The 21,719-nt window shown below is 47.4% G+C and overlaps 1 long non-coding RNA gene across 2 annotated transcripts in view; it reads right to left on the bottom strand.

The window, feature by feature from the left end:
* The window catches only part of LOC106606484 (cAMP-dependent protein kinase type I-beta regulatory subunit), a 231,754-nt gene that overhangs the window by 60,419 nt on the left and 149,616 nt on the right, over positions 1-21,719 (bottom strand). For both annotated transcript variants that reach the window (XR_006770161.1, XR_006770162.1), the window contains 2 exons: positions 21,110-21,156; positions 2,069-2,227 (listed from right to left, as the gene is read on the bottom strand). This is a non-coding gene — a long non-coding RNA (cAMP-dependent protein kinase type I-beta regulatory subunit). The remainder of the gene's footprint in view (positions 1-2,068; positions 2,228-21,109; positions 21,157-21,719) is intronic.

Genomic DNA, 21,719 nt, shown 5'->3' with positions numbered 1-21,719 from the left:
GGACCTAGCCCATAGAGGTTAAATAATGCAAAAACAAAGTGTTGGAGAAGAAAGTAAAAGTGCAATATGTGCCATGTAAGAAAGCTAACGTTTAAGTGCCTTGCTCAGAACATGGGAACATATGAAAGCTGGTGGTTCCTTTTAACATGAGTCTTCAATATTCCCAGGTAAGAAGTTTAGGTTGTAGTTATTATAGGAATTATAGGACTATTTCTCTCTATACGATTTGTATTTCATATACCTTTGACTATTGGATGTTCTTATAGGCACTTTAGTATTGCCAGTGTAACAGTATAGCTTCCGTCCCTCTCCTCGCTCCTACCTGGGCTTGAACCAGGAACACATCGACAACAGCCACCCTCGAAGCAGCATTACCCATGTAGTGCATGGGGAACGCATACTCCAAGTCTCAGAGCGAGTGATGTTTGAAACACTATTAGTGCGCACCCGCTAACTAGCTAGCCATTTCACATCGAGTACACCAGCCTAATCTTGGGAGTTGATAGGCTTGAAGTCATAAACAGCGTAATGCATTGCGAAGAGCTGCTGGTAAAACGCACGAAAGTGCTGTTTGAATGAATGCTTACGAGCGTGCTGCTGCCAACCACCGCTCAGTCAGACTGCTCTATCAAATCATAAACTTAATTACAATATAATAAACACACAGAAATACGAGCCTTAGGTCATTAATATGGTCAAATCCGGAAACTATCATTTCGAAAACAAAACGTTTTTCCTTTCAGTCAAATATGGAACCGTTCCGTATTTTATCTACCGGGTGGCATCCCTAAGTCTAAATATTCCTGTTACATTGCATAACCTTCAATGTTATGTCATAATTACGTAAAATCCTAGCAAATTAGTTCGCAACGAGCCAGGCAATGAACGCAAGAGCAGTGACACAATTTCATGTTAGCAGGCAATATTAACTAAATATGCAGGTTTAAAAATATATACTTGTGTATTGATTTTAAAGAAAGGCATTGATGTTTATGGTTAGGTACATTGGTGCAACGACAGTGCTTTTTTCACAAATGCGCTTGTTAAATCAACACCCGTCTGTCGAAGTAGGCTGTGATTCGATGAGAAATTAATAGGCACCGCATCGATTATATGCAACGCAGGACATGTTAGATAAACTAGTAATATCATCAACCATGTGTAGTTAACTAGTGATTATGTTAAGATTGATAGTTTTTTATAAGAAAAGTTTAATGCTAGCTAGCAACTTACCTTGGCTTCTTGCTGCCCTCGCGTAACAGGTAGTCAGCCTGCCATGCAGGCTCCTCGTGGAGTGCAATGTAAGGCAGGTGGTTAGAGCGTTGGACTAGTAACAGAAGGTTGCAAAAACGAATCCCCCTGAACAAGGCAGTTAACCCCCGTTTCTAGGCCGTCATTGAAAATAAGAATGTGTTCTTAATCTGACTTGCCTAGTCGGTGGCCAAAAATACCGATTACCGATTGTTATGAAAACTTGAAATCGGCCATAATTAATCGGCCATTCCGATTAATTGGTCGACCTCTAGTCTGGACAGATGCGGTAGAGTCAGACAGGTTGGTGTCTGGACAGATGCGGTAGAGTCAGACAGGTTGGTGTCTGGACACAGACAGTAGAGTCAGACAGGTTGGTGTCTGGACAGAGGCAGTAGAGTTAGACAGGTTGGTGTCTGGACAGAGGCAGTAGAGTTAGACAGGTTGGTGTCTGGACAGAGGCAGTAGAGTCAGACAGGTTGGTGTCTGGACAGAGGCAGTAGAGTCAGACAGGTTGGTGTCTGGACAGAGGCAGTGTGTGTGTGTGTGTGTGTGTGTGTGTGTGTGTGTGTGTGTGTGTGTGTGTGTGTGTGTGTGTGTGTGTGTGTGTGTGTGTGTGTATGTGCGTGCGCTTGACTGCGTGCGCTTGTGTGTGCTCAGCCTGTACCATCAGGTGCGTTGGTAGCTGTCCTGGTCATGTGTGTGTGTGTGTGTGGTGTGTGTGTGTGTGTGTGTGTGTGTGTGTGTGTGTGTGTGTGTGTGTGTGTGTGTGTGTGTGTGTGTGTGTGTGTGTGTGTGTGTGTGTGTGTATCTGTACCATGAGGATGCGTCTGTAGCTGTCCCGGTCGATGCCCCACAGCTTCATGTCAGTCTTGGCCTTGACGGTGGCGGCCCGGGGGGTCCCGTAGATCAGGGCCAGCTCCCCAAAGCTGCCCCCCTCCCCGATACTGGTCACCCACTCTCCGTTCACATAGACCTGTAGAGAGAGACACACACACACAGACAGACAGACACTGTGAGAGGGGCTTCCGTGGGCTGTAACAGCCTCCCACAATACTGTGCGTGGGTAATGTATTTAGCTACATGGGCATATTGTTGTAAAACACATACTGTAAGATCATCAGATTTCATCAGATTTCACAGAAAAGGCATGATTGGAATGTCTGAACAAAAGTACCTCCACTGAATTGGCCAATCAGAGAATAGGATCCTAATAATCCTGTAGCAACAGGAAATGGGAATTATTGTGTTGCATTATCGCATTTTGTAGGTGTTGATCCATTTTTAGTTAAGACAAACTCAAGTCTGGAAATGAGAAACTTCAGAAGCCTCTTTAAGATCCTACCTCTGTAGCTAGGACCAAGTGTTTTACCTGACCATGTGACCTGACCAGGACACAGCCCTAGTTCTAGTCCCCTTAGTCTGCTGCTGCCATACATCACACTGGGTTGTTGTTAGGGCCGTGGCTGTAGTGAGGTCAGTGAGTGTGAGGAGGGCTGTGAGGGTTAGGGTGAGGTTGAGGTGTGTGTGCGGTTAGGAAGAGGGGTTAGGGTGAGTGTGAGGAGGGGTGTGAGGGTGAGGGGTTAGGGTGAGTGTGAGGAGGGGTGTGAGGGTGAGGGGTTAGTGTGAGGGGTTAGGGTGAGTGTGAGGAGGGGTGAGAGGGTGAGGGGTTAGGGTGAGGAGGGGGTGTGAGGGTGAGGGGTTAGTGTGAGGGGTTAGGGTGAGTGTGAGGAGGGGTGTGAGGGTGAGGGATTAGTGTGAGGGGTTAGAGTGAGTGTGAGGAGGGGTGTGAGGGTGAGGGGTTAGGGTGGGTGTGAGGGTCAGGGGTTAGTGTGAGGGGTTAGGGTGAGTGTGAGGAGGGGTGAGGGTGATGGGTTAGTGTGAGGGGTTAGGGTGAGTGTGAGGAGGGGTGTGAGGGTGAGGGGTTAATGTGAAGGGTTAGGGTGAGTGTGAGGAGGGGTGTGAGGGTGAGGGGTTAGGGTGAGTGTGAGGAGGGGTGTGAGGGTGAGGGGTTAGTGTGAGGGGTTAGGGTGAGGAGGGGTGTGAGGGTGAGGGGTTAGTGTGAGGGGTTAGGGTGAGTGTGAGGAGGGGTGAGAGGGTGAGGGGTTAGTGTGAGGGGTTAGGGTGAGTGTGAGGAGGGGTGTGAGGGTGAGGGGTTAGGGTGAGTGTGAGGAGGGGTGAGAGGGTGAGGGGTTAGTGTGAGGGGTTAGGGTGAGTGTGAGGAGGGGTGTGAGGGTGAGGGGTTAGTGTGAGTGTGAGGAGGGGTGTGAGGGTGAGGGGTTAGTGTGAGGGGTTAGGGTGAGTGTGAGGAGGGGTGTGAGGGTGAGGGGTTAGTGTGAGTGTGAGGAGGGGTGTGAGGGTGAGGGGTTAGTGTGAGTGTGAGGAGGGGTGTGAGGGTGAGGGGTTAGTGTGAGGGGTTAGGGTGAGTGTGAGGAGGGGTGTGAGGGTGAGGGGTTAGTGTGAGGGGTTAGGGTGAGTGTGAGGAGGGGTGTGAGGGTGAGGGGTTAGTGTGAGGGGTTAGGGTGAGTTTGAGGAGGGGTGTGAGGGTAAGGGGTTAGTGTGAGGGGTTAGGGTGAGTGTGAGGAGGGGTGTGAGGGTGAGGGGTTAGTGTGAGGGGTTAGGGTGAGTGTGAGGAGGGGTGTGAGGGTGAGGGGTTAGGGTGAGTGTGAGGAGGGGTGTGAGGGTGAGGGGTTAGTGTGAGGGGTTAGGGTGAGTGTGAGGAGGGGTGTGAGGGTGAGGGGTTAGTGTGAGGGGTTAGGGTGAGTGTGAGGAGGGGTGTGAGGGTGAGGGGTTAGTGTGAGGGGTTAGGGTGAGTGTGAGGAGGGGTGTGAGGGTGAGGGGTTAGGGTGAGTGTGAGGAGGGGTGTGAGGGTGAGGGGTTAGGGTGAGTGTGAGGAGGGGTGTGAGGGTGAGGGGTTAGGGTGAGTGTGAGGAGGGGTGTGAGGGTGAGGGGTTAGGGTGAGTGTGAGGAGGGGTGTGAGGGTGAGGGGTTAGTGTGAGGGGTTAGGGTCTCTAGTTACAGACAGGGCTCAGGGTGGAGGTGGACATGGGTGTGAACACGACACCCTCACCATGGATCATTACCCTCCATTATAGGGTCAAACACAGAAGTCTCTCCCTGACCGGACCGGACGGCTGTCTCCACTAGACACCTCTCTGAACCCCCCTCCTCTCTCCTTCACCCCCTCCTCTCTCTCCTTCACCCCTCTCTTCTCTCTCCTTCACCCCTCTCTTCTCTCTCCTCCACCACCCTCTACCTCCTTTCTTCCCACATCTCTCTCGTTTCCCTTTCCAACCCACTCACACCTCTACCTCCTTTCTCCCCACATCTCTCCCGTTTCCCTTTCCAGCCCACTCACACTTCTACCTCCTTTCTCCCCACATCTCTCCCGTTTCCCTTTCCAGCCCACTCACACCTCGACCTCATTCGCCCTCCTCTCCCCTTCTGTTTTTTCTCCCCCTTCGCCCTCCCGTTTCTATCTACTTCATCCATATCTCTCTATACCTTGCCTCTTGTTCCCCCTCTTCCTCCTTACCCCAAATGTCCTCTTCCCCGCAATCCCCATCCCTCCATCTCTCCCCCCTCCTTGTTTCCTGGGTCTTAGCTCTAATGGCTGGACCCCCCCTGAGCATTTGATCCCCTAGAAGCCAGAGGAAGGGACACTAAAAGCCTTCTATCTGCCCTATCTCTCTCTCCCTCCCTCCCTTCTCTCTCTCTCCGTCTGTGGTGTGTGTGACTTCCCTTTGATTAAGGGGTGATGGAGGTGGGAAAGCTGTGGGGGACTTAAACGCCCAAATCTCTCACTCTTGCTCGGCCTCTCTCACACACAACCCAGAACTGCGGTCACTGGATGGCCTACTTAGCTTACTCACACACACACACACACACACACACACACACACACACACACACACACACACACACACACACACACACACACACACACACACACACACACACACACACACACACACACACACACACACACACACACACACACACAGAGCCCCTTTCAGTCCGCGGATACAGTATCACCTGTTGACACACAATCCACTTGTTAACTTAATAACACTGAGAGAAGGAAAGGAGGAGGAGAAAGATAGAGAAGGAGGAAGGGAGGGGGAGGAAGGGAGATCTGAGAGTGGGGTACACTCTTAGAAAAAAGGGTTCCAAAAGGGTTCTTCAGCTGTCCCCTTAGGAGAACCTTTTTTGGCTCCAGGTAGAACCCTTTTTGGTTACAGGTTAAACCCTTTTAGGTTCCATGTAGAACCCTCTGTAGAAAGAGTTCTACATATAACCCAAAAGGGTTCTACCTGCAACCTAAAAGGGTTCTTCAAAGGGTGATCCTATGGGGACAGCCTAATAACCCATTAATGTTCTAGATAGAACCTTTTTTCCCTAAGAGTGTAGGCATGTAGGTCCACCACAGCTCATCTCCTGTGTCTCCATCTATCTGATGGCTTGTGAATGGTCACAATGATCCCATGGTCCACAGGTGAATAATCCCACAATGATCCCATGATCCACAGGTGAATGATCCCACAATGATCCCATGGTCCACAAGTGCATGATCCCACAATGATCCCATGGTCTACAGGTGCATGATCCCACTATGATCTCATGGTCCACAGGTGAATGATCCCACAATGATCCCATGGTCCACAGGTGAATGATCCCACAATGATCCCATGGTCCACAGGTGAATGATCCCACAATGATCCCATGGTCCACAGGTGAATGATCCCACAATGATCCCATGGTCCACAGGTGAATGATCTCATGGTCCACAGGTGAATGATCCCACAATGATCCCATGGTCCACAGGTGAATGATCCCATGGTCCACAGGTGAATGATCCCACAATGATCCCAAGGTCCACAGGTGAATAATCCCACAATGATCCCATGGTCCACAGGTGAATGATCCCACAATGATCCCATGGTCCACAGGTGAATGATCCCACAATGATCCCATGGTCCACAAGTGCATGATCCCACAATGATCCCATGGTCCACAGGTGAATGATCCCACAATGATCCCATGGTCCACAGGTGAATGATCCCACAATGATCCCATGGTCCACAGGTGAATGATCCCACAATGATCCCATGGTCCACAGGTGAATGATCCCACAATGATCCCATGGTCCACAGGTGAATGATTCCATAATGATCTCATGGTCCAGACGGCATCCCTTACCGCGTCCTCAGAGCATGTTTAGGACATATTCAATCTCTCCCTATCCCAGTCTGTTGTCTCCACATGCTTCAAGATGTCCACCATTGTTCCTGTTCCCAAGAAAGCAAAGGTAACTGAACTAAATGACTACAGCCTCGTAGCACTCACTTCTGTCATCATGAAGTGCTTTGAGAGGCTAGTTAAGGATCATATCATCTCCACCCTACCTGTCACCCTAGACCCACTTCAGTTTGCATACCACCCCAATATATCCACAGACGATGCAATCGTCATCGCACTGTACACTGCCCTATCCCATCTGGACAAGAGGAACACCTATGTAAGAATGCTGTTCATTGACTACAGCTCAGCCTTCAACACCATAGTACCTCCAAGCTCATCATTAAGCTCGGGGCCCTGGGTATGAACCCCGCCCTGTGCAACTGGGTCCTGGACTTCCTGATGGGCCGCCCCCAGGTAGTGAAGGTAGGAAACAACACCTCCACTGCGCAAATCCTCAACACAGGGACCCCACAAGGGTGTGTGCTCAGCCTAATGCTCTACTCCCTGTTCACCCATGACTGCGTGGCCACGCATGCCTCCAACTCAATCATCAAGTTTCCAGACGACACAACAGTAGTAGGCCTGATTACCAACAATGACGAGACAGCCTACAGGGAGGACGTGATCGCGGACTTCAGGAAACAGCAGAGGGGTCACGCCCCCATCCACATCGATGGGGCCGCGGTGGAGAGGGTGAAAAGCTCCTCGGCGTACACATCACTGACATTTGGAAATGGTCCATCCACACAGACAGTGTGTTGAAGAAGGCGTAACAGCACCTCTTCAACTTCAGGAGGCTGAAATTCAGCTTGGCCCCTAAGACCCTCACTAACTTTTGCAGATGCACCATTGAGAGCATCCTGTCGGGCTGTATCACCGCCTGGTACGGCAACTGCACCGCCCGCAACCGCAAGGCTCTCCAGAACGTGGTGCGCTCTGCCTTACACATCACCGGGAGCAAACTACCTGCCTTCCAGGACACCTACAGCACCCGATGTCACAGGAAGGCCCAAAATATAATCAAGGACATCAACCACCTGAGCCACTGCCTGTTCACCCTGCTGCCATCCAGAAGGCGAGGTCAGTACATCAAAGCTGATACTCAAAGACTGAAAAAGGCCATCAGACTGTTAAATAGCCCCCACTCGCTGTTTATTACCTAAGCAATGTCCCTTTACAAATTACCTCGACTAACCTGGCAACGCCACTCCGACATTGCACATCCTAATATTTATATATATCTTAATTCCATTATTTTACTTTTAGATGTGTGTATTGTTAAATACTACTGCATTGTTGGAGCTAGAAACACAAGCATTTCACTACACCCGCAATAACATCCGCTAAATATGTGTACGTGACCAATAACATCTGCTAAATATGTGTAGGCGACCAATAACATCTGCTAAATATGTGTATGTGACCAATAACATCTGTAAATATGTGTATGAGACCAATAACGTCTGCTAAATATGTGTATGTGACCAATAACATCTGCTAAATATGTGTATGTGACCAATAACATCTGTAAATATGTGTATGTGACCAATAACATCTGCTAAATATGTGCATGTGACCAATAACATCTGCTAAATATGTGTATGTGACCAATAACATCTGCTAAGTGTGTGTATGTGACCAATAACATCTGCTAAATATGTGTATGTGATGTCATGACGTTGCCCTCTTTGAGTACAGGGAGGACAGTTGACCCCCTCCCCCTTGCACCATCCCCCAACCTACCTAACCCCCACCCAGGCCCTGTGTGAAGGGGTCGTAAAATTCTAGAGGAGAATCTCCTGCCGCATGGCCCAGTTGAGACACAGAGGGGTTTCATAGAGAGACACAGGAAATTCTTCCAACTCACAGAATTGGGGAACCAAACGACATTTATGTTCTGGAGAAGGTATAAAAGAGCGGTGAAGAATCCAGCTACGAACTGGTCTGCTTGGTACAATTTTCTGATACTCAGAAGAGACAATATAGCCATATTACCATAATACTGTTTATATAATAGTCTCAGCTATGGGACTTGCATTTAAATGGTTGTATAAAATGTATTAATAAGGATAAAGCTATTTGGAATACGTTGAGATGCTATGTACTGATGTTAATGTGATAGAATGTATTTCTGTTCAAAGCTTAAATCAGTCATCGGCACGCCCCCCAGGGACACAGACAGAACAGGCTTGTCACATGACACCTGGTCCTATGTTCACGTATAAAACCCCCACCCTGATTTACTTTCTTCAGACCAGGCCTCCCCTCCATTACGAGTTGGCCAATAGGTTTGACCATCCAATTCCTCTACTGAAAGTTAACTACACCACGTGGTGCACGTGAAGAGTCCATTTTACATTTTCAGTCTTTGAACGAAAACGACATCTCCCGGTCGGAATATTATCGCTATTTTACGAGAAAAATCGCATAAAAATTGATTTTAACCTGTTAGGGCTAGGGGGCAGTATTGACACGGCCGGATAAAAAACGTACCTGATTTAATCTGGTTACTACTCCTGCCCAGTAACTAGAATATGCATATAATTATTGGCTTTGGATAGAAAACACCCTAAAGTTTCTAAAACTGTTTGAATGGTGTCTGTGAGTATAACAGAACTCATATGGCAGGCAAAAACCTGAGAAGATTCCAAACAGGAAGCGCCCTCTCTGACAAGTTGTTGTTCATCTTGGCTCTTTTTATTGAAGACTGAGGATCTTTGCCGTAACGTGACACTTCCTACGGCTCCCATAGGCTCTCAGAACCCAGGAAAAAGCTGAATGATATCGAGGCAGCCTCTGGCTGAAACACATTATCGCGTTTGGATAGTGGCTGGTCAGAGTACTCTGAGACTCACGCTAGTGCACGAGGGCACGAGATGTATTTATTTTCTCTCAATTTGTACGTATACAGGCTTTCCCGGTCTGAATATTATCGTTTTTTTACGAGAAAAATGGCATAAAAATTGATTTTAAACAGCGGTTGACATGCTTCGAAGTACGGTAATGGAATATTTATAATTTTTTTGTCACGAAATGCGCCATGCTCGTCACCCTTATTTACCCTTTCGGATAGTGTCTTGAACGCACGAACAAAACGCCGCTATTTGGATATAACAATGGATTATTTGGGACCAAACCAACATTTGTTATTGAAGTAGCAGTCCTGGGAGTGCATTCTGACGAAGAACAGCAAAGGTAATAACATTTTTCTTATAGTATATCTGACTTTGGTGAGTGCTAAACTTGCTGGGTGTCTAAATAGCTAGCCCTGTGATGCCGGGCTATCTACTGAGAATATTGCAAAATGTGCTTTCACCGAAAAGCTATTTTAAAATCGGACATATCGAGTGCATAGAGGAGTTCTGTATCTATAATTCTTAAAATAATTGTTATGTTTTTTGTGAACGTTTATCGTGAGTAATTTAGTAAATTCACCGGCAGTGTTCGGTGGGAATGCTAGTCACATGCTAGTCACATGCTAATGTAAAAAGCTGGTTTTTGATATAAATATGAACTTGATTGAACAAAACATGCATGTATTGTATAACATAATGTCCTAGGATTGTCATCTGATGAAGATCATCAAAGGTTAGTGCTGCATTTAGCTGTGGTTTGGGTTTATGTGACATTATATGCTAGCTTGAAAAATGGGTGTCTGATTATTTCTGACTGGGTACTCTGCTGACATAATCAAATGTTTTGCTTTCGTTGTAAAGCCTTTTTGAAATCGGACAGTGTGGTTAGATTACCGAGAGTCTTGTCTTTAAAATGGTGTAAAATAGTCATATGTTTGAGAAATTGAAGTAATAGCATTTCTAAGGTATTTGAATAACGCACCACGGGATTACACTGGCTGTTGAGTAGGTGGGACGCAAGCGTCCCACCTAGCCCATAGAAGTTAAACAGCGTTTGACATGCTTCGAAGGACGGTAATGGAATATTTTGATTTTTTTTGTCACGACATGCGTCCACGCGTCCCCGTTCGGATAGTGTCTTGAACGCAAGAACAAAACAGAGGATATTTGAACATAACTATGGATTATTTTGAACCAAAACAACATTTGTGGATGAAGTAGAAGTCCTGGGAGTGCATTCTGACGAAGAACAGCAAAGGTAATCCAATTTTTCTTATAGTAATTCTGAGTTTAGTGAAAGCCAAACTTGGTGGGTGTCAAATTAGCTAGCCCGTGATGGCGAGCTATCTACTCAGAATATTGCAAAATGTGCTTTTGCCGAAAAGCTATTTTAAAATCTGACACTGCGATTGCATAAAGGAGTTCTGTATCTATAATTCTTAAAATAATTGTTATGTTTTTTGTGAACGTTTATCGTGAGTAATTTAGTAAATTCACCGGAAGTTTTCGGTATGTTTGCTAGTTCTGAACGTCACATGCTAATGTAAAAAGCTGGTTTTTGATATAAATATGAACTTGATTGAACAAAACAAGCATGTATTGTATAACATAATGTCCTAGGAGAGTCATCTGATGAAGATCATCAAAGGTTAGTGCTGCATTTAGCTGTGGTTTTGGTTTTTGTGACATTATATGCTAGCTTGAAAAATGGGTGTGTGATTATTTCTGGCTGGGTACTCTGCTGACATAATCTAATGTTTTGCTTTCGTTGTAAAGCCTTTTTGAAATTGGACAATGTGGTTAGGTTAACGAGAGTCTTGTCTTTAAAATGGTGTAAAATAGTCATATGTTTGATAAATTGAAGTAATAGCATTTTTAAGGTTTTTGAATATCGCGCCACTCGATTCCACTGGCTGTTGACTAGGTGGGACGATTTCGTCCCACATACCCGAGAGAGGTTAATTACAGTTAAACGATTAATCAGTTTAATCGCGTGATAATAATTACAGGGAGTTATTTTGATAAACATGTCTTCAGTTAATGGTGCCCAAAGACACGACAGTGATCAATAACATCTGCTAAATATGTGTACGTGACCAATAACATCTGCTAAATATGTGTACGTGACCAATAACATCTGCTAAATATGTGTATGCGACCAATAAGATTTGATTTAGTCCACAGCTTTTCTTTTTTTATCTGTCCATCAAAGACATGAGGAGGGTTAGGGCAGGGCTGGATCGTCTGAGCTGGGTTGTCCTGGGCTAGCCTTGTATCCTGGAATGGACATATTGAGGGCTATCATCAGTATGGATATAGGGCTTGTCTTGGGATAGGACATATTGAGGGTTATCATCAGTATGGCTATAGGGCTTGTCTTGGGATAGGACATATTGAGGGTTATCATCAGTATGGCTATAGGGCTTGTCTTGGGATAGGACATATTGAGGGTTATCATCAGTATGGCTATAGGGCTTGTCTTGGGATAGGACATATTGAGGGCTATCATCAGTATGGATATAGGGCTTGTCTTGGGATAGGACATATTGAGGGTTATCATCAGTATGGCTATAGGGCTTGTCTTGGGATAGGACATATTGAGGGTTATCATCAGTATGGATATAGGGCTTGTCTTGGGATAGGACATATTGAGGGTTATCATCAGTATGGATATAGGGCTTGTCTTGGGATAGGACATATTGGGGGTTATCATCAGTATGGATATAGGGCTTGTCTTGGGATAGGACATATTGAGGGTTATCATCAGTATGGATATAGGGCTTGTCTTGGGATAGGACATATTGAGGGTTATCATCAGTATGGATATAGGGCTTGTCTTGGGATAGGACATATTGGGGGTTATCATCAGTATGGCTATAGGGCTTGTCTTGGGATAGGACATATTGAGGGTTATCATCAGTATGGATATAGGGCTTGTCTTGGGATAGGACATATTGGGGGTTATCATCAGTATGGATATAGGGCTTGTCTTGGGATAGGACATATTGGGGGTTATCATCAGTATGGATATAGGGCTTGTCTTGGGATAGGACATATTGGGGGTTATCATCAGTATGGATATAGGGCTTGTCTTGGGATAGGACATATTGAGGGTTATCATCAGTATGGATATAGGGCTTGTCTTGGGATAGGACATATTGAGGGTTATCATCAGTATGGATATAGGGCTTGTCTTGGGATAGGACATATTGAGGGTTATCATCAGTATGGATATAGGGCTTGTCTTGGGATAGGACATATTGAGGGTTATCATCAGTATGGATATAGGGCTTGTCTTGGGATAGGACATATTGAGGGTTATCATCAGTATGGATATAGGGCTTGTCTTGGGATAGGACATATTGAGGGTTATCATCAGTATGGATATAGGGCTTGTCTTGGGATAGGACATATTGAGGGTTATCATCAGTATGGATATAGGGCTTGTCTTGGGATAGGACATATTGAGGGTTATCATCAGTATGGATATAGGGCTTGTCTTGGGATAGGACATATTGAGGGTTATCATCAGTATGGATATAGGGCTTGTCTTGGGATAGGACATATTGAGGGTTATCATCAGTATGGATATAGGGCTTGTCTTGGGATAGGACATATTGAGGGTTATCATCAGTATGGATATAGGGCTTGTCTTGGGATAGGACATATTGGGGGTTATCATCAGTATGGATATAGGGCTTGTCTTGGGATAGGACATATTGGGGGTTATCATCAGTATGGCTATAGGGCTTGTCTTGGGATAGGACATATTGGGGGTTATCATCAGTATGGATATAGGGCTTGTCTTGGGATAGGACATATTGGGGGTTATCATCAGTATGGATATAGGGCTTGTCTTGGGATAGGACATATTGAGGGTTATCATAAAATCACATAGGAGTAGACACTAATACCACAAAGTGGAATGTCCCAGTACACACTGAGGCATTTGTGTGTGTGCTTGCGTGCATGTGTGTGCACTAGCATGTGTGTGTGTGTTTCCGCGTGCGCACACTTGTGTGTGTGGCGTTAACACCAGCAGCAATTTCACTTCTCCCCCAGTCAGCGATAGATTTACATTCCGCCTAATGAGAGACATCATCACCACAGTTTAATGGACCCTACACTACGATGGGATGTTTCTCACACACACACACACACACACACACACACACACACACACACACACACACACACACACACACACACACACACACACAGCACTGAGCAGAGCGCTCTGTTTTAAGTGGGGGGAGCGAGAAAGAGAGATAGATTGATAGAGAGAGATGTGTAGAGAGAGAGGGAGGGGAGAGAGAGAGAGGTGGAGAGAGAGAGATAGAGAGAGGGGGAGGGGAGAGAGAGAGGTGGAGAGAGAGGGAGAGAGAGGTGGAGAGAGAGAGGTGGAGAGAGAGAGAGAGATAGAGAGAGGGAGGGAGGGGAGAGAGAGAGAGGTGGAGAGAGAGAGATAGAGAGAGGGGGAGGGGAGAGAGAGGTGGAGAGAGAGGGAGAGAGAGGTGGAGAGAGGTGGAGAGAGAGAAGAGAGAGAGAGAGAGACAGACAGACAGACAGACAGACAGACAGACAGACAGACAGACAGACAGACAGACAGACAGACAGACAGACAGACAGACAGACAGACAGACAGACAGACAGACAGACAGACAGACAGACAGACAGACAGACAGACAGACAGACAGACAGACAGACAGACAGACAGACAGACAGACAGACAGACAGACAGACAGACAGACAGACAGACAGACAGACAATAGATAGATAGATAGATAGATAGATAGATAGATAGATAGATAGATAGATAGATAGATAGATAGATAGATAGATAGATAGATAGATAGATAGATAGAGGGGGCGAGAGAGAGGGAGGGAGAGCAAGAAAGAGAGATAGGGAGAGAGAGATAGATAGAGAGAGGTGGAGAGAGGGAGAGAGAGATAGATAGAGAGGTGGAGAGAGAGAGAGGTGGAGAGAGAGAGAGGTGGAGAGAGAGAGAGGTGGAGAGGGAGAGAGAGAGAGGGGAGAGAGAGAGGTGGAGAGGGAGAGAGAGAGGGGAGAGAGAGAGAGGTGGAGAGAGAGAGAGGTGGAGAGAGAGAGGTGGAGAGAGAGAGAGGTGGAGAGAGAGAGGTGGAGAGAGAGAGGGGAGAGAGAGAGAGAGAGAGGTGGAGAGAGGGAGAGAGGTGGAGAGGGAGAGAGAGAGGTGGAGAGGGAGAGAGAGAGAGAGAGGTGGAGAGAGGGAGAGAGGTGGAGAGGGAGGGAGAGAGAGAGAGGTGGAGAGGGAGAGAGAGAGAGGTGGAGAGGGAGAGAGAGAGGTGGGAGAGAGGGAGAGAGGTGGAGAGAGGGAGAGGAAGAGACGAATAGAGAAATAGTGGAGTATAAAGAGAGAAACAGAGAGCCTCAGCACTGAGCCACATCTCTGAGGTCTTGGCTGGGTGCAGGCTGACAGGGCTTGGCTGGGATGGGTGCAGGATGACAGGGCTTGGCTGGGATGGGTGCAGGCTGACAGGGCTTGGCCTGGGGAGTGGATGTTCCAGATTCTCTGGTGGCAGCCAGAATGTGATGCTGATCCCCAGCCAGCCACCTCTGGGAGCACAGCTATGGACTGATACTGCTGCTTATTACAGGGGGGCGAGGAGAGAGAGGAGAGGGTTATGTAGCTCACATATTCATCTCTCCTCACTCTACTGTGGAGGGAGGGAGGGAGGTGATTGGGTGTGGTGGGAGACATTTAGATTCTGTCAGGGAGTAATGTTGAAGGTACATTATGTGTGTGTGTGTGTGTGTGTGTGTGTGTGTGTGTGTGTGTGTGTGTGTGTGTGTGTGTGTGTGTGTGTGTGTGTGTGTGTGTGTGTGTGTGTGTGTGTGCATATGAGAACAACTGACACACACACACACACACACACACACACACACACACACACACACACACACAATGACTTATGTAATAATACGGAAGAAGAAAAGAACAAGATATTATTTATGAAAACTGAGTTATCATATCACAGAGGAACTACTTTAAAATGGTGTAAGAACAAGTAAATAAGAGAGATAGAATGAAACAAAAGAGAAGGGGAAAAGATAAACAGAGGAATGTACTTCCACTAGAATGAATCCATTGAGTCACTATCCCCTTATCAGGTCTTTAAAACAGAACCCTCAGGGAGTTGTGGGAGGCTTGGGTAAACATCCCTGGCTGAACCAGTGTTTAACCATCTACAGGAACAACTGGGTTGTCTTCATTAGGCACCAAATGAAAAGAAAACAGACTGGAACAGGGGATACCAAGTCAGTTGTACAACTGAACACATTCAACTGAAATGCGTCTTCCGCATTTAACCCAACCCCTCTGAATCAGAGAGGTGCGGAGGGCTGCCTTTATCGACATTGGTGCCCGGGAACAGTGGGTTAACTGCCTTGCTCAGGGGAAGAACGACTTTGTCCCCTTTCGGTTACTGGCCCAACACTCCTACCCGCCAGGCTACCTGCCGCCGAGGGACTATACCTGGATTTGTACACTGCTCTTTTTCATTTTCCGTTGCAGAACGTTTTAGAATGTTTTGCTACGATGTGCACTAATGAACATAACCTTTCTCCACAGTCATGCCTGCCGTCACCATTCTAGTTCACTCCAAAATCTAAAGGTTGTCAGATGCTTTGAGAACACAAAAGTAGTCTGATGTCAAGATGAGTCTACATCCTTCACCATCAATCCCAAATTAAATAATAAATAAACTGTGCCACTGCTGATCTTTCCCATTCCCTTTAATGTTGGCCCAGTGGTAGGTAGACCTGCTGTATCAGGGCACTATCACACCAACCCTCTCTCTCCCTCTCCCCCACCCCTTCTCTTTCTCTCTCTCTCTCCCCCACCCCTTCTCTTTCTCTCTTCCTCTCCCCCACCCCTTCTCTTTCTCTCTCCCCCACCCCTTCTCTTTCTCTCTCCCTCGCCTTCACCCCTTATCCCTCTCTCTCCCTCTCCTTCACCCCTTATCCCTCTCTCCCTCCCTCCCCTCCACTCCCTTATCCCTCTCACTCCCTCTCCTCCACTCCCTTATCCCTCTCTCTCCCTCGCCTCTCCTCCACTCCCTTATCCCTCTCTCTCCACTCATCCATCCATCTCTGTCTGGGTCTGACTGGGCTCTCTGATACGCTTGGTGGAGCTCGCCCACCCGGACCAGTAGCTAGACCTGCTGTATCAGGGCACCATCGGCCCAACCCTCACCACCACCCCTTCTCTTTCTCTCTCCCTCTCATTCACGCCTTATCCCTCTCTCCCCTCTCTCGCTCAGCGGAGCTCACCCACCTGGACCCAGTCCTCTCTGGTTACCTTACGTCTCCTCTCCCTCCCCCTCTCTGTCTCCTCTCCCTCTCTTCATCGTAAACCGATAAGGTTGTTTCCTGTTTGACTTTCCATCTGTTTTTTCTCTTTTGTTATCTCTCCACTTAACTCTATCTCTTTGTCGCTTCGGGTTCCTAAAACAAAAAGGTATTCTGACTGTTGTCATTGTGTGGAGTTCAGAGCGTGTCTGAGCCCCACACTAGCGTGACCAGACCGCAAGTCAATGAAGTCAGAAAAGACCCCAGGCCAGTGCTCATCATCATTTAACACAAACAGCAGTACAGTTGACCAATGTGAAGTATGTGTTTAGCTTTGGTGATCTGCATGAATGAGGGTGTCCTATTGTGATGGTGAAGTCTTTGTGAGGTAAAGGTAGGTAGGACTGTGTGAGGGAGAGGTAGGTAGGTAGCTCTGTGTGAGGTAGAGGTAGGTCTGTGTGAGGTAGAGGTAGGTAGGTCTGTGTGAGGTAGAGGTAGGTAGGACTATGTGAGGTAAAGGTAGGTAGGACTATGTGAGGTAAAGGTAGGTAGGGCTGTGTGAGGTAGAGGTAGGTAGGTCTGTGTGAGGTAGAGGTAGGTAAGGCTGTGTGAGGTAGAGGTAGGTAGGTCTGTGTGAGGTAGAGGTAGGTAGGTCTGTGTGAGGTAGAGGTAAGTAGGTCTTTATGAGGTATGGGTAGTAAGGTCTTTGTGAGGTATGGATAGGTCGGTCTGTGTGAGGTTAAGGTAGGTGTGAGATAAAGGTAGGTAGGTGTGTGTGTGTGTGTGTGAGGTAGGTAGGTCTGTGTGAGGTAGAGGTAGGTAGGTGTGTGTGAGGAAGAGGCAGGTAGGTCTGTGTGAGGTAGAGGTTGGTAGGTCTGTGTGAGGTAGAGGTAAGTAGGTCTTTGTGAGGTATGGGTAGTAAGGTCTTTGTGATGTATGGATAGGTCGGTCTGTGTGAGGTAGAGGTAGAGGTAGGTAGGTCTGTGTGAGGTATGGGTAGGTAGGTCTGTGTTAGGGAGAGGTAGGCAGATCTGTGTGAGGTATGGGTAGGTAGTACTGTGTGAGGTAGAGGTAGGTGTGAGGTAAAGGTAGGTAGGTGTGTGTGTGAGGTAGAGGTAGGTAGGTCTGTGTGAGGTATGGGTAGGTAGGTCTGTGTTAGGGAGAGGTAGGTAGGTCTGTGTGAGGTATGGGTAGGTAGGTCTATGTGAGGTTAAAATAGGTGTGAGATAAACGTAGGTAGGTGTGTGTGTGTGTGTGTGTGTGTGTGTGTGTGTGTGTGAGGTAGGTAGGTCTGTGTGAGGTAGAGGTAGGTAGGTGTGTGTGAGGAAGAGGCAGGTAGGTCTGTGTGAGGTAGAGGTAGGTAGACTGTGTGAGGTTGAGGTAGGTAGGTCTGAGTGAGGTAGAGGTAGGTAGGTCTGTGTGAGGTAGAGGAAGGTAAGTGTGTGAGGTAGAGGCAGGTAGGACAGTTTGAGGTACGGTAAGTAGGTCTTTGTGAGGTATGGGTAGGTAGGTCTTTGTGAGGTATGGCTAGGTCGGTCTGTGTGAGGTAGAGGTAGGTAGGTCTGTGTGAGGTAGAGGTAGGTAGGTGTGCGTGAGGTAGAGGCAGGTAGGTCTGCGTGAGGTAGAGGTCGGTAGGTGTGTATGAGGTAGAGGTAGGTAGGTGTGTGTGAGGTAGAGGCAAGTAGGTCTGTGTGAGGTAGAGGAAGGTAGGTGTGTGAGGTAGAGGCAGGTAGGACAGTGTGAGGTATGTGTAAGTAGGTCTTTGTGAGGTGTGGGTAGGTAGTTCTGTGTTAGGTAGAGGTAGGTGGGTAGGTTTGTGTGAGGTATGGGTAGGTAGGTCTCTGTGAGGTAGAGATAGGTAGCTGTGTGTGAGGTAGAGGTAGATAGGTTTGTGTGAGGTAGAGGTAGGTAGGTCTGTGTGAGGTAGAGGTAGGTAGGTCTGTGTGAGGTAGAGGTAAGTTAGATGTGCATGCGGTAGAGGCAGGTAAGTCTGCGTGAGGTAGAGGCAGGTAGGTCTGCGTGAGGTAGAGGTAGGTAGGTCTGTGTGAGGTAGCGGAAGGTAGGTGTGTGAGGTAGAGGCAGGTAGGACAGTGTGAGGTACGGGTAAGTAGGTTTTGTGAGGTATGGATAGGTAGGTCTTTGTGAGGTATGGCTAGGTCAGTCTGTGTGAGGTATGGTAGGTAGGTCTGTGTTAGGTAGAGGTAGGTAGGTTTGTGTGAGGTATGGGTAGGTAGGTCTGTGTGAGGTAGAGGTAGGAAGGTCTGTGTGAGGTATAGGTAGGTAGGTCTGTGTGAGGTAGAGATAGGTGTGAGGTAGAGGTAGGTAGGTAGGTCTGTGTGAGGTAGAGGTAGGTCTGTGTGAGGTATGGGTAGGTAGGTCTGTGTGAGGTAGAGGTAGAGGTAGGTGTGAGATAGAGGTAGGTAGATGTGTGTGAGGTAGAGGTTGGTAGGTCTGTGTGAGGTAGAGAGGTAGACGTAGGTAGGTATGTGTAAGGTAGAGGTAGGTAGGTGTGTGTGAGGTAGAGGAAAGTAGGTCTGTGTGAGTTAGAGGTAGGTAGGTCGGTGTGAGGTATGGGTTGGTAGGTCTGTGTGAGGTTAAGGTAGGTGTGAGGTAGAGGTAGGTAGGTGTGTGTGAGGTAGAGGTAGGTAGGTCTGTGTGAGGTAGAGGTAGGTAGGTCTGTGTGAGGTAGAGGTAGGTAGGTCTGTGTGAGTTAGAGGTAGGTAGGTCTGTGTGAGGTAGAGGTAAGTAGGTCTGTCTGAGGTATGGGTAGGTAGGTCTTTGTGAGGTATGGCTAGGTCAGTCTGTGTGAGGTAGAGGTAGGTAGGTCTGTGTGAGGTATGGGTAGGTAGGTCTGTGTTAAGTAGAGGTAGGAAGGTCTGTGTGAGGTATGGGTAGGTAGGTGTGTGTGAGGTAGAGGTAGTTAGAACTGTGTCAGGTAGAGGTAGGTAGGTGTGCGTGAGGTAGAGGCAGGTAGGTCTGTGTGAGGTAGAGATAAGTAGGTCTGTGTGAGGTAGAGGTAGGTAGGTCTACGTGAGGTAGAGGTAGGTAGGTGTGTGTGAGGTAGAGGTAAGTAGGAGTGTGTGAGGTAGAGGCAGGTAGGTCTGTGTGAGTTAGAGTTAGGTAGGTCGTGTGAGGTAGAGGTAGGTAGTTCTGTGTGAGGTAGATGTAGGTAGGTCTGTGTGAGGTAGAGATAGGTGTGAGGTAGAGGTAGATAGGTGTGTGGGAGGTAGAGGTAGGTAGGTCTGTGTGAGGTAGAGGTAAGAAGGTATGTGTGAGGTAGAGGTAGGAAGGTATGTGTGGGATAGAGGTAGGAAGGTATGTGTGGGATAGAGGTAGGAAGGTATGTGTGAGGTAGAGGTAGGAAGGTATGTGTGAGGTAGAGGTAGGAAGGTATGTTTGAGGTAGAGATAGGAAGGTATGTTTGAGGTAGATGTCGGTAGGTCTGTGTGAGGTAGAGGTAGGAGGGTATGTGTGAGGTAGAGGTCGGTAGGTCTGTGTGAGGTAGAGGTCGGTAGGTCTGTGTGAGGTAGAGGTAGGAAGGTATGTGTGAGGTAGAGGTAGGAAGGTATGTGTGGGGTAGGTGGTAGGAAGGTATGTGTGAGGTAGGTAGGACACATATTGCTCTCTATCTCTGTGTAACAGAGGACGTGGCTCTTGATTCGTTGAATTAGGTGTGCTACTACAGTAACTCTCAGATGTTCACTTCTCCTCTCAGTAGAGAGGGATGATGTTCACTTCTCCTCTCAGTAGAGAGGGATGATGTTCACTTCTCCTCTCAGTAGAGAGGGATGATGTTCACTTCTCCTCTCAGTAGAGAGGGATGATGTTCACTTCTCCTCTCAGTAGAGAGGGATGATGTTCACTTCCCCTCTCAGTAGAGAGGGATGATGTTCACTTCTCCTCTCAGTAGAGAGGGATGATGTTAATCTCCTCTCAGTAGAGAGGGATGATGTTCACTTCCCCTCTCAGTAGAGAGGGATGATGTTCACTTCGCCTCTCAGTAGAGAGGGATGATGTTCATCTCCTCTCAGTAGAGAGGGATGATGTTCACTTCCCCTCTCAGTAGAGAGGGATGATGTTCATCGTGAGAGAGGGATGATGTTCACTTCTCCTCTCGTAAAATTAGTAGAGAGGATGATGTTATTTTCTCAGTAGAGAGGGATGATGCTCACTTCTCCTCTCAGTAGAGAGGGATGATGCTCACTTCTCCTCTCAGAAGAGAGGGATGATTTTTCCTTCCCAAAAAAGAGGAATGATTTTCTTGTCTCTCTCTCGTCTTTCCAATGAGAACTGGCTGGGGGTACTCATAGAGAGGTTTGGTTAACACTGCTTTTATTAACCCTTATTTTACCAGGTAAGGTGACTGAGAATGACCTGGGGAGTTGTAGGGGAGTGGAGAGGGGAGGAATGAATAAGCCAATGGGAAACTTACATCCACCTCTCCTTGGTCAATCACATAGAAGTTGTCTCCTTCGTCACCTGTAGAGGAGAGAGTAAGAGAAGTGTGAGAGAACATGAGAGAGAGAGAGAGAGAGAGAGCTCAGCAAATATCTGGGGCTTAACCAATGATGTTTCAAGCCTGTGTCATTAACCCCTCCCCCTCGTGTATTTCTCCATGGTGGATTGATGGATTTGAACCCCCCTCATTCAGAAAAAGAAAAATAAATGTCTGGGCAAACAGTTCAGTGTATTAAGAGCTCAGGACCATTTGTAAAGCGCTTCTGTCCTCCCCACCATCTACACCGTTCATAATGGCTGGATGATACTGAGGAAAATATCATGGTTGAGCTTACACACATGCACGCACACAGGCAGACAGACGGACGGACGGACGGACGGACGGACAGACAGACAGACAGACAGACAGACAGACAGACAGACAGACAGACAGACAGACAGACAGACAGACAGACAGACAGACAGACAGACAGACAGACAGACAGACAGACAGACAGACAGACAGACAGACAGACAGACAGACAGACAGACAGACAGACATAAACACACTTTGTCCACCCCCACAAACACTTCCAGGGAAATCC

The sequence above is a fragment of the Salmo salar genome, chromosome ssa06 (assembly GCF_905237065.1).
Source record: "Salmo salar chromosome ssa06, Ssal_v3.1, whole genome shotgun sequence".
Taxonomy (NCBI): domain Eukaryota; kingdom Metazoa; phylum Chordata; class Actinopteri; order Salmoniformes; family Salmonidae; genus Salmo; species Salmo salar.
Note: the sequence above shows the minus strand (reverse complement) of the source record. Positions and strands in the feature narration are given on the sequence as shown.